General features: G+C 43.8%; 1 long non-coding RNA gene across 5 annotated transcripts in view; it reads left to right on the forward strand.

Moving 5' to 3' along the window:
• The window catches only part of LOC307181094, a 500,233-nt gene that overhangs the window by 26,810 nt on the left and 460,806 nt on the right, over positions 1-12,617 (forward strand). Inside the window, exon 1 of one of the 5 annotated variants that reach the window (XR_013825878.1) lies at positions 4,973-4,991. The exons of the other annotated variants lie outside the window; for them this stretch is intronic. This is a non-coding gene — a long non-coding RNA (uncharacterized lncRNA). Of the gene's footprint in view, positions 1-4,972; positions 4,992-12,617 lie in introns of those variants that run through there. 5 annotated transcript variants of the gene reach the window in all.

Raw genomic sequence — 12,617 nt, forward strand, 5'->3', positions numbered from 1 at the left:
TCTGGTTTTATGCAGCACCCCAACTCACCTCTCCCCTTAAGCAAGCATAAGTTGGTTTTCTAAATTTGAGACCCTGTTCTGTTCTGTAATTCAGTTCCTGTGTAGCCAAGTTTACATTCCGTGTATTAGTGATATCTTATGATGTTTCTTTTTCTGTGTGACTTATTTCAGTTAGAATCATCATACCTGATTCCACTCATTGTGCTGCTAAGGGTCTGATGACACAGATTTCATTGCTGAGTGATATTGCTTTGTAAGTAAATACCACAACTTTTTTATCCATTTTTCACTTTCTGCGATGTTGAACTTGTACTGTAAACGAGGTTCTTGTAAACAGAGCCGTTCGAAACTTTGGGGTGGCTGTGTCTTTTTGATTTTAAATTCCCTATGCTATAGGACCATAAGTAGAAGTGCCCTAGGCTCTGTTGCTTTGTTTTTTAGATGTTTCAGGAAACACCATACACTTCTCCTGAGTGTTTGTTGGCAATTTACATCCCGCCCTTCAGCATAACAAGGCTCCCAGTTCTCCATGGCCTGTCCTGCCTTTCTGGATTTTACACTTTTTTCAGATGGCCCTTTTGACCGGGGGGAAGTGAGACTTCATTGTAGTGCAGATTTCTTTGCAAGCTTGCTTGGTTGGCCAAAAAGTGCGTATGCGTTTTTTCCTGAATATATTCAGGAAAAGACGAATACGCCCTTTTTGGCCAAGTGCATCATTGTGGACGTTCTGCCTCTTTTCCTATGCTTTCAATGCAATTCCAGTCTACCTCCTGAAATCGGTTTCCTGCAATTCTGCCCCGCTTTCAAGTCCTCTTGGCAGCCTTACTTCAGTATATTTTCGGACGATAGCTGTCATTTATAACTCTGCAGGCTTGTGAATTACAGTGCCCCTGAGCTCTTTCTTCAACTCGCTTTCTTGTGACCTGGCCGCAACACTGCAGGATGTCTTCAGGCCCTAATCTGGTTCTGGCACGTCACGTTGAGCCTTTGGTTAATTCCTCTTCCTGGTGGGAAATGAGAGTTAAATTTGCCCATCCAGACACCTCCAGCTAGTCTCTCATTGGTTCTCGCTATTCCTGTTCATCTTCCACAGAAATTGCAAACTGGGCCAAACAGGAGGTTAAAGGGACTGACTCTCCAAGTGGGGAGAGTGTTAGTAAAGCATCTGGAATGTTGCACCCGAGTACCAGGGTACGAAAACTGAGACATATTTGAACACGTCTCCCGATCACATGGTTGATCATACTCTAGGTTCCACATGCATGTTTTAGCTGAAGGAAGAATACCTTAAACCTTGGTAGTTGAAACCCGTGGAATGTGTACCATGCAATATGACTTCAAAGGGTCTTCATTTGCTCACCGAACCTCTCCAATCCTATCACTGCTGCTTTTATGCCCCTGTACACATGCCTGATTCTCTTTCGGAGACATAGCAATCCATAGGTTTTAAGATACTTACTAGTCAGGTACATTCTTAGGCGTTTAATATGGGGTGTTGAGTCCATTTCGTTGAGCAAGGAGTAGCTCTTGTCTATTCCATATTTGGCTTAAGGAACTTTATCTGTGCTCATTTCAATCTCTGGTTTTATGCAGCACCCCAACTCACCTTTACCCTTAAGCAAGCATAAGTTGGTTTTCTAAATTAGAGACCCTGTTCTGTTCTGTAATTCAGTTCCTGTGTAGCCAAGTTTACATTCCGTGTATTACTGATATCTTATGATGTTTCTTTTTCTGTGTGACTTATTTCAGTTAGAATCATCATACCTGAATCCACTCATTGTGCTGCTAAGGGCCTTATGACACAGATTTCATTGCTGAGTGATATTGCTTTGTAAGTAAATACCACAACTTCTTTATCCATTTTTCACTTTCTGCGATGTTGAACTTGTACTGTAAACGAGGTTCTTGTAAACAGAGCCGATCCAAACTTTGGGGTGGCTGTGTCTTTTTGATTTTAATTTCCCTAAGCTATAGGACCATAAGTGGAAGTGCCCTAGGTTCTGTTGCTTTCTTTTTTAGATGTTTCAGGAAACACCATACACTTCTCCCGAGTGGTTGTTGGCAATTTACATCCCGCCCATGAGCATAACAAGTCTCCCAGTTCTCCATGGCCTGTCCTGCCTTTCTGGATTTTACACTTTTTTCAGATGGCCCTTTTGACCGGGGGGAAGTGAGACTTCATTGTAGTGCAGATTTCCTTTGCAAGCTTGCTTGGTTGGCCAAAAAGTGCGTATGCGTTTTTTCCTGAATATATTCAGGAAAAAACGCATACGCCCTTTTTGGCCAAGTGCATCATTGTGGACGTTCTGCCTCTTTTCCTATGCTTTCAATGCAATTCCAGTCTACCTCCTGAAATCGGTTTCCTGCAATTCTGCCCCGCTTTCAAGTCCTCTTGGCAGCCTTACTTCAGTCTATTTTTGGACGATAGCTGTCATTTATAACTCTGCAGGTTTGTGAATTACAGTGCCCCTGAGCTCCTTTCTTCAACTCGCTTTCTTTTGAGCTGGCCGCAACACCGCAGGATGGCTTCAGGCCCTAATCTGGTTCCGGTACGGCACGCTGAGCCTTTGGTTATTTCCTCTTCCTGGTGGGAAATGAGAGTTAAATTTGCCCGTCCAGACACCTCCAGCTAGCCTCTCATTGGTTCTCGCTATTCCTGTTCATCTTCCGCAGAAATTGCAAACTGGGCCAAACAGGAGGTTAAAGGCGCTGCCTCTCCAAGTGGGGAGAGTTTTAGTAAAGCATCTGGAATGTTGCACCCGAGTACCAGGGGAGGAAAACTGAGACATATTTGAACACGTCTCCCGTTCACATGGTTGATCATACTCTGGGTTCCACATGCATGTTTTAGCTGAAGGAAGAATACCTTAAACCTGGAGAGTTGAGACCCATGTAATGGGTACCATGCAATATGACTTCAAAGGGTCTTCATTTGCTCACCGAACCTCTCCAATCCTATCACTGCTGCGTTTATGCCCCTGTACACACGCTTGATTCTCTTTTGGAGACATAGCAATCCATAGGTTTTAAGATACTTACTAGTCAGGTACATTCTTAGGCGTTTAATATGGGGTGTTGAGTCCATTTCGTTGAGCAAGGAGTAGCTCTTGTCTATTCCATATTTGTCTTAAGGAGCTTTATCTGTGCTCATTTAAATCTCTGGTTTTATGCAGCACCCCAACTCACCTTTCCCCTTAAGCAAGCATAAGTTGGTTTTCTAAATTTGAGACCCTGTTCTGTTTAGGAATGCAGTTCCTGTGTAGCCAAGTTTACATTCTGTGTATTAGTGATATCTTATGATGTTTCTTTTTCTGTGTGACTTATTTCAGTTAGAATCATCGTACCTGAATCCACTCATTATGCTGCTACGGGCCTGATGACATAGATTTCATTGCTGAGTGATATTGCATTGTACGTACGTACCACAAGTTCTTTATCCGTTTTTCACTTTCTGTGATATTGAACTTGTACGGTAAACGAGGTTCTTGTAAACGGAGGCGTCCCAAACTTTGGGGTGGCTGTGTCTTTTTGATTTTAATTTCCCTAAGCTATGGGACCATAAGTGGAAGTGCCCTAGGCTCTGTTGCTTTGTTTTTTAGATGTTTCTGGAAACACCATACACTTCTCCGGAGCATCTGTTGGCAATTTACATACCGCCCATCAGCATAACAAGGCTCCCAGTTCTCCATGGTCTGTCCTGCCTTTCTGGATTTTACACTTTTTTCAGATGGCCCTTTTGACCGGGGGGAAGTGAGACTTCATTGTAGTGCAGATTTCCTTTGCAAGCTTGCTTGGTTGGCCAAAAAGGGCGTATGCGTTTTTTCCTGAATATATTCAGGAAAAAACGCATACGCCCTTTTTGGCCAAGTGCATCATTGTGGACGTTCTGCCTCTTTTCCTATGCTTTCAATGAAATTCCAGTCTACCTCCTAAAATCGGTTTCCTGCAATTCTGTCCCGTTTTCAAGTCCTCTTGGCAGCCTTACTTCAGTCTATTTTTGGACGATAGCTGTCATTTATAACTCTGCAGGTTTGTGAATTACAGTGCCCCTGAGCTCCTTTCTTCAACTCGCTTTCTTTTGAGCTGGCCGCAACACCGCAGGATGGCTTCAGGCCCTAATCTGGTTCCGGTACGGCACGCTGAGCCTTTGGTTATTTCCTCTTCCTGGTGGGAAATGAGAGTTAAATTTGCCCGTCCAGACACCTCCAGCTAGCCTCTCATTGGTTCTCGCTATTCCTGTTCATCTTCCGCAGAAATTGCAAACTGGGCCAAACAGGAGGTTAAAGGCGCTGACTCTCCAAGTGGGGAGAGTGTTAGTAAAGCGTCTGGAATGTTGCACCCGAGTACCAGGGGAGGAAAACTGAGACATATTTGAACACGTCTCCCGTTCACATGGTTGATCATACTCTGGGTTCCACAGGCATGTTTTAGCTGAAGGAAGAATACCTAAAATCTGGGTAGTTGAAACCCGTGGAATGGGTACCATGCAATATGAATTCAAAGGGTCTTCATTTGCTCACTGAACCTCTCCAATCCTATCACTGCTGTGTTTATGCCCCTGTACACATGCTTGATTCTCTTTCGGAGACATAGCAATCCATAGGTTTTAAGATACTTACTAGTCAGGTACATTCTTAGGCGTTTAATATGCGGTGTTGAGTCCATTTCGTTGAGCAAGGAGTAGCTCTTGGCGATTCCATATTTGGCTTAAGGAACTTTATCTTTGCTCATTTCAATCTCTGGTTTTATGCAGCACCCCAACTCACCTCTCCCCTTAAGCAAGCATAAGTTGGTTTTCTAAATTTGAGACCCTGTTCTGTTCTGTAATTCAGTTCCTGTGTAGCCAAGTTTACATTCCGTGTATTAGTGATATCTTATGATGTTTCTTTCTCTGTGTGACTTATTTCAGTTAGAATCATCATACCTGATTCCACTCATTGTGCTGCTAAGGGTCTGATGACACAGATTTCATTGCTGAGTGATATTGCTTTGTAAGTAAATACCAAAACTTTTTTATCCATTTTTCACTTTCTGCGATGTTGAACTTGTACTGTAAACGAGGTTCTTGTAAACAGAGCCGTTCGAAACTTTGGGGTGGCTGTGTCTTTTTGATTTTAAATTCCCTATGCTATAGGACCATAAGTAGAAGTGCCCTAGGCTCTGTTGCTTTGTTTTTTAGATGTTTCAGGAAACACCATACACTTCTCCTGAGTGTTTGTTGGCAATTTACATCCCGCCCTTCAGCATAACAAGGCTCCCAGTTCTCCATGGCCTGTCCTGCCTTTCTGGATTTTACACTTTTTTCAGATGGCCCTTTTGACCGGGGGGAAGTGAGACTTCATTGTAGTGCAGATTTCCTTTGCAAGTTTGCTTGGTTGGCCAAAAAGTACGTATGCGTTTTTTCCTGAATATATTCAGGAAAAGACGAATACGCCCTTTTTGGCCAAGTGCATCATTGTGGACGTTCTGCCTCTTTTCCTATGCTTTCAATGCAATTCCAGTCTACCTCCTGAAATCGGTTTCCTGCAATTCTGCCCCGCTTTCAAGTCCTCTTGGCAGCCTTACTTCGGTATATTTTTGGACGATAGCTGTCATTTATAACTCTGCAGGCTTGTGAATTACAGTGCCCCTGAGCTCTTTCTTCAACTCGCTTTCTTGTGACCTGGCCGCAACACTGCAGGATGTCTTCAGGCCCTAATCTGGTTCTGGCACGTCACGCTGAGCCTTTGGTTAATTCCTCTTCCTGGTGGGAAATGAGAGTTAAATTTGCCCATCCAGACACCTCCAGCTAGTCTCTCATTGGTTCTCGCTATTCCTGTTCATCTTCCACAGAAATTGCAAACTGGGCCAAACAGGAGGTTAAAGGGACTGACTCTCCAAGTGGGGAGAGTGTTAGTAAAGCGTCTGGAATGTTGCACCCGAGTACCAGGGTACAAAAACTGAGACATATTTGAACACGTCTCCCGATCACATGGTTGATCATACTCTAGGTTCCACATGCATGTTTTAGCTGAAGGAAGAATACCTTAAACCTTGGTAGTTGAAACCCGTGGAATGTGTACCATGCAATATGACTTCAAAGGGTCTTCATTTGCTCACCGAACCTCTCCAATCCTATCACTGCTGCGTTTATGCCCCTGTACACATGCTTGATTCTCTTTCGGAGACATAGCAATCCATAGGTTTTAAGATACTTACTAGTCAGGTACATTCTTAGGCATTTACTTTGCGGTGTTGAGTCGATTTCGTTGAGAAAGGAGTAGCTCTTGTCTATTCCATATTTGGCTTAAGGAACTTTATCTGTGCTCATTTCAATCTCTGGTTTTATGCAGCACCCCAACTCACCTTTCCCCTTAAGCAAGCATAAGTTGATTTTCTAAATTTGAGACCCTGTTCTGTTTTGGTTGCAGTTCCTGTGTAGCCAAGTTTACATTCCGTGTATTAGTGATATCTTATGATGTTTCTTTTTCTGTGTGACTTATTTCAGTTAGAATCATCGTACCTGAATCCACTCATGATGCTGCTACGGGCCTGATGACATAGATTTCATTGCTGAGTGATACTGCATTGTACGTAAGTAACACAAGTTCTTTATCCATTTTTCACTTTCTGTCATATTGAACTTGTACGGTAAACGAGGTTCTTGTAAACGGAGGCGTCCCAAACTTTGGGGTGGCTGTGTCTTTTTGATTTTAATTTCCCTAAGCTATAGGACCATAAGTGGAAGTGCCCTAGGTTCTGTTGCTTTGTTTTTTAGATGTTTCAGGAAACACCATACACTTCTCCCGAGTGGGTGTTGGCAATTTACATCCCGCCCATCAGCATAACAAGGCTCCCAGTTCTCCATGGCCTGTCCTGCCTTTCTGGATTTTACCCTTTTTTCAGATGGCCCTTTTGACCGGGGGGAAGTGAGACTTCATTGTAGTGCAGATTTCCTTTGCAAGCTTGCTTGGTTGGCCAAAAAGGGCGTATGCGTTTTTTCCTGAATATATTCAGGAAAAAACGCATACGCCCTTTTTGGCCAAGTGCATCATTGTGGACGTTCTGCCTCTTTTCCTATGCTTTCAATGCAATTCCAGTCTACCTCCTGATATCGGTTTCCTGCAATTCTGCCCCGCTTTCAAGTCCTCTTGGCAGCCTTACTTCAGTCTATTTTTGGACGATAGCTGTCATTTATAACTCTGCAGGTTTGTGAATTACAGTGCCCCTGAGCTCCTTTCTTCAACTCGCTTTCTTGTGACCTGGCCGCAACACCGCAGGATGGCTTCAGGCCCTAATCTGGTTCCGGCACGGCACGCTGAGCCTTTGGTTAATTCCTCTTCCTGGTGGGAAATGAGAGTTAAATTTGCCCGTTCAGACACCTCCAGCTAGTCTCTCATTGGTTCTCGCTATTCCTGTTCATCTTCCGCAGAAATTGCAAACTGGGCCAAACAGGAGGTTAAAGGGACTGACTCTCCAAGTGGGGAGAGTGTTAGTAAAGCGTCTGGAATGTTGCACCCGAGTACCAGGGGAGGAAAACTGAGACATATTTGAACACGTCTCCCGTTCACATGGTTGATCATACTCTGGGTTCCACATGCATGTTTTAGCTGAAGGAAGAATACCTTAAACCTGGAGAGTTGAGACCCGTGGAATGGGTACCGTGCAATATGACTTCAAAGGGTCTTCATTTGCTCACCGAACCTCTCCAATCCTATCACTGCTGCGTTTATGCCCCTGTACACACGCTTGATTCTCTTTTGGAGACATAGCAATCCATAGGTTTTAAGATACTTACTAGTCAGGTACATTCTTAGGCGTTTAATATGGGGTTTTGAGTCCATTTCGTTGAGCAAGGAGTAGCTCTTGTCTATTCCATATTTGGCTTAAGGAACTTTATCTGTGCTCATTTCAATCTCTGGTTTTATGCAGCACCCCAACTCACCTTTCCCCTTAAGCAAGCATAAGTTGGTTTTCTAAATTTGAGACCCTGTTCTGTTTTGGAATGCAGTTCCTGTGTAGCCAAGTTTACATTCCGTGTATTAGTGATATCTTATGATGTTTCTTTTTCTGTGTGACTTATTTCAGTTAGAATCATCGTACCTGAATCCACTCATTGTGCTGCTACGGGCCTGATGACATAGATTTCATTGCTGAGTGATACTGCATTGTACGTAAGTGACACAAGTTCTTTATCCATTTTTCACTTTCTGTCATATTGAACTTGTACGGTAAACGATGTTCTTGTAAACGGAGGCGTCCCAAACTTTGGGGTGGCTGTGTCTTTTTGATTTTAATTTCCCTAAGCTATAGGACCATAAGTGGAAGTGCCCTAGGTTCTGTTGCTTTGTTTTTTAGATGTTTCAGGAAACACCATACACTTCTCCCGAGTGGGTGTTGGCAATTTACATCCCGCCCATCAGCATAACAAGGCTCCCAGTTCTCCATGGCCTGTCCTGCCTTTCTGGATTTTACCCTTTTTTCAGATGGCCCTTTTGACCGGGGGGAAGTGAGACTTCATTGTAGTGCAGATTTCCTTTGCAAGCTTGCTTGGTTGGCCAAAAAGGGCGTATGCGTTTTTTCCTGAATATATTCAGGAAAAAACGCATACGCCCTTTTTGGCCAAGTGCATCATTGTGGACGTTCTGCCTCTTTTCCTATGCTTTCAATGCAATTCCAGTCTACCTCCTGAAATCGGTTTCCTGCAATTCTGCCCCGCTTTCAAGTCCTCTTGGCAGCCTTACTTCAGTCTATTTTTGGACGATAGCTGTCATTTATAACTCTGCAGGTTTGTGAATTACAGTGCCCCTGAGCTCCTTTCTTCAACTCGCTTTCTTTTGAGCTGGCCGCAACACCGCAGGATGGCTTCAGGACCTAATCTGGTTCCGGCACGGCACGCTGAGCCTTTGGTTATTTCCTCTTCCTGGTGGGAAATGAGAGTTAAATTTGCCCGTCCAGACACCTCCAGCTAGCCTCTCATTGGTTCTCGCTATTCCTGTTCATCTTCCGCAGAAATTGCAAACTGGGCCAAACAGGAGGTTAAAGGCGCTGACACTCCAAGTGGGGAGAGTGTTAGTAAAGCGTCTGGAATGTTGCACCGGAGTACCAGGGTACGAAAACTGAGAAATATTTGAACACGTCTCCCGATCACATGGTTGATCATACTCTAGGTTCCACATGCATGTTTTAGCTGAAGGAAGAATAACTTAAACCTGGGTAGGTGAAACCCGTGGAATGGGTACCATGCAATATGACTTCAAAGGGTCTTCATTTGCTCACCGAACCTCTCCAATCCTATCACTGCTGCGTTTATGCCCCTGTACACATGCTTGATTCTCTTTCGGAGACATAGCAATCCATAGGTTTTAAGATACTTACTCGTCAGGTACATTCTTAGGCGTTTAATATGCGGTGTTGAGTCCATTTCGTTGAGCAAGGAGTAGCTCTTGTCTATTCCATATTTGGCTTAAGGAACTTTATCTGTGCTCATTTCAATCTCTGGTTTTATGCAGCACCCCAACTCACCTTTACCCTTAAGCAAGCATAAGTTGGTTTTCTAAATTTGAGACCCTGTTCTGTTCTGTAATTCAGTTCCTGTGTAGCCAAGTTTCCATTCCGTGTATTACTGATATCTTATGATGTTTCTTTTTCTGTGTGACTTATTTCAGTTAGAATCATCATACCTGAATCCACTCATTGTGCTGCTAAGGGCCTGATGACATAGATTTCATTGCTGAGTGATACTGCTTTGTAAGTGATTACCACAACTTCTTTATCCATTTTTCACTTTCTGCGATGTTGAACTTGTACTGTAAATGAGGTTCTTGTAAACAGAGCCGTTCCAAACTTTGGGGTGGCTGTGTCTTTTTCATTTTAATTTCCCTATGCTATAGGACCATAAGTGGAAGTGCCCTAGGCTCTGTTGCTTTGTTTTTTAGATGTTTCACGAAACACCATACACTTCTCCCAAGTGTCTGTTGGCAATTTACATCCCGCCCATCAGCATAACAAGGCTCCCAGTTCTCCATGGCCTGTCCTGCCTTTCTGGATTTTACACTTTTTTCAGATGGCCCTTTTGACCGGGGGGAAGTGAGACTTCATTGTAGTGCAGATTTCCTTTGCAAGCTTGCTTGGTTGGCCAAAAAGGGCGTATGCGTTTTTTCCTGAATATATTCAGGAAAAAACGCATACGCCCTTTTTGGCCAAGTGCATCATTGTGGACGTTCTGCCTCTTTTCCTATGCTTTCAATGCAATTCCAGTCTACCTCCTGAAATCGGTTTCCTGCAATTCTGCCCCGCTTTCAAGTCCTCTTGGCAGCCTTACTTCAGTCTATTTTTGGACGATAGCTGTCATTTATAACTCTGCAGGTTTGTGAATTACAGTGCCCCTGAGCTCCTTTCTTCAACTCGCTTTCTTGTGACCTGGCCGCAACACCGCAGGATGTCTTCAGGCCCTAATCTGGTTCCGGCACGGCACGCTGAGCCTTTGGTTAATTCCTCTTCCTGGTGGAAATGAGAGTTAAATTTGCCCGTTCAGACACCTCCAGCTAGTCTCTCATTGGTTCTCGCTATTCCTGTTCATCTTCCGCAGAAATTGCAAACTGGGCCAAACAGGAGGTTAAAGGCACTGACTCTCCAAGTCGGGAGAGTGTTAGTAAAGCGTCTGGAATGTCGCACCCGAGTACCAGGGTACGAAAACTGAGACATATTTGAACACGTCTCCCGTTCACATGGTTGATCATACTCTGGGTTCCACATGCATGTTTTAGCTGAAGGAAGAATACCTTAAACCTGGAGAGTTGAGACCCGTGTAATGGGTACCATGCAATATGACTTCAAAGGGTCTTCATTTGCTCACCGAACCTCTCCAATCCTATCACTGCTGCGTTTATGCCCCTGTACACACGCTTGATTCTCTTTTGGAGACATACCAATCCATAGGTTTTAAGATACTTACTAGTCAGGTACATTCTTAGGCGTTTAATATGCGGTGCTAAGTCCATTTCATTGAGCAAGGAGTAGCTCTTGTCTATTCCATATTTGGCTTAAGGAACATTATCTGTGCTCATTTCAATCTCTGGTTTTATGCAGCACCCCAACTCACTTTTACCCTTAAGCAAGCATAAGTTGGTTTTCTAAATTTGAGACCCTGTTCTGTTTTGGAATGCAGTTCCTGTGTAGCCAAGTTTACATTCCGTGTATTAGTGATATCTTATGATGTTTCTTTTTCTGTGTGACTTATTTCAGTTAGAATCATCGTACCTGAATCCACTCATTATGCTGCTACGGGCCTGATGACATAGATTTCATTGCTGAGTGATACTGCATTGTACGTAAGTGACACAAGTTCTTTATCCATTTTTCACTTTCTGTCATATTGAACTTGTACGGTAAACGATGTTCTTGTAAACGGAGGCGTCCCAAACTTTGGGGTGGCTGTGTCTTTTTGATTTTAATTTCCCTAAGCTATAGGACCATAAGTGGAAGTGCCCTAGGCTCTGTTGCTTTGTTTTTTAGATGTTTCAAAAACACCATACACTTCTCCTGAATATCTGTTGGCAATTTACATCCCGCCCATCAGCATAACAAGGCTCCCAGTTCTCCATGGCCTGTCCTGCCTTTCTGGATTTTACACTTTTTTCAGATGGCCCTTTTGACCGGAGGGAAGTGAGACTTCATTGTAGTGCAGATTTCCTTTGCAAGTTTGCTTGGTTGGCCAAAAAGGGCGTATGCGTTTCTTCCTGAATATATTCAGGAAAAAACGCATACGCCCTTTTTGGCCAAGTGCATCATTGTGGACGTTCTGCCTCTTTTCCTATGCTTTCAATGCAATTCCAGTCTACCTCCTGAAATCGGTTTCCTGCAATTCTGCCCCGCTTTCAAGTCCTCTTGGCAGCCTTACTTCAGTCTATTTTTGGACGATAGCTGTCATTTATAACTCTGCAGGTTTGTGAATTACAGTGCCCCTGAGCTCCTTTCTTCAACTCGCTTTCTTGTGACCTGGCCGCAACACCGCAGGATGTCTTCAGGCCCTAATCTGGTTCTGGCACGGCACGCTGAGCCTTTGGTTAATTCCTCTTCCTGGTGGGAAATGAGAGTTAAATTTCCCCATCCAGACACCTCCAGCTAGTCTCTCATTGGTTCTCGCTATTCCTGTTCATCTTCCACAGAAATTGCAAACTGGGCCAAACAGGAGGTTAAAGGGACTGACTCTCCAAGTCGGGAGAGTGTTAGTAAAACGTCTGGAATGTTGCACCCGAGTATCAGGGTACGAAAACTGAGACATATTTGAACACGTCTCCCGTTCACATGGTTGATCATACTTGGGTTCCACATGCATGTTTTAGCTGAAGGAAGAATACCTTAAACCTAGAGAGTTAAGACCCGTGTAATGGGTACCATGCAATATGACTTCAAAGGGTCTTCATTTGCTCACCGAACCTCTCCAATCCTATCACTGCTGCGTTTATGCCCCTGTACACATGCTTGATTCTCTTTCGGAGACATAGCAATCCCTAGGTTTTAAGATACTTACTAGTCAGGTACATTCTTAGGCGTTTAATATGCGGTGTTGAGTCCATTTCTTTGAGCAAGGAGTAGCTCTTGTCTATTCCATATTTGGCTTAAGGAACTTTATC

This window comes from Stenella coeruleoalba, assembly GCF_951394435.1.
Source record: "Stenella coeruleoalba genome assembly, contig: scaffold_57, whole genome shotgun sequence".
In the NCBI taxonomy this organism is placed as follows: domain Eukaryota; kingdom Metazoa; phylum Chordata; class Mammalia; order Artiodactyla; family Delphinidae; genus Stenella; species Stenella coeruleoalba.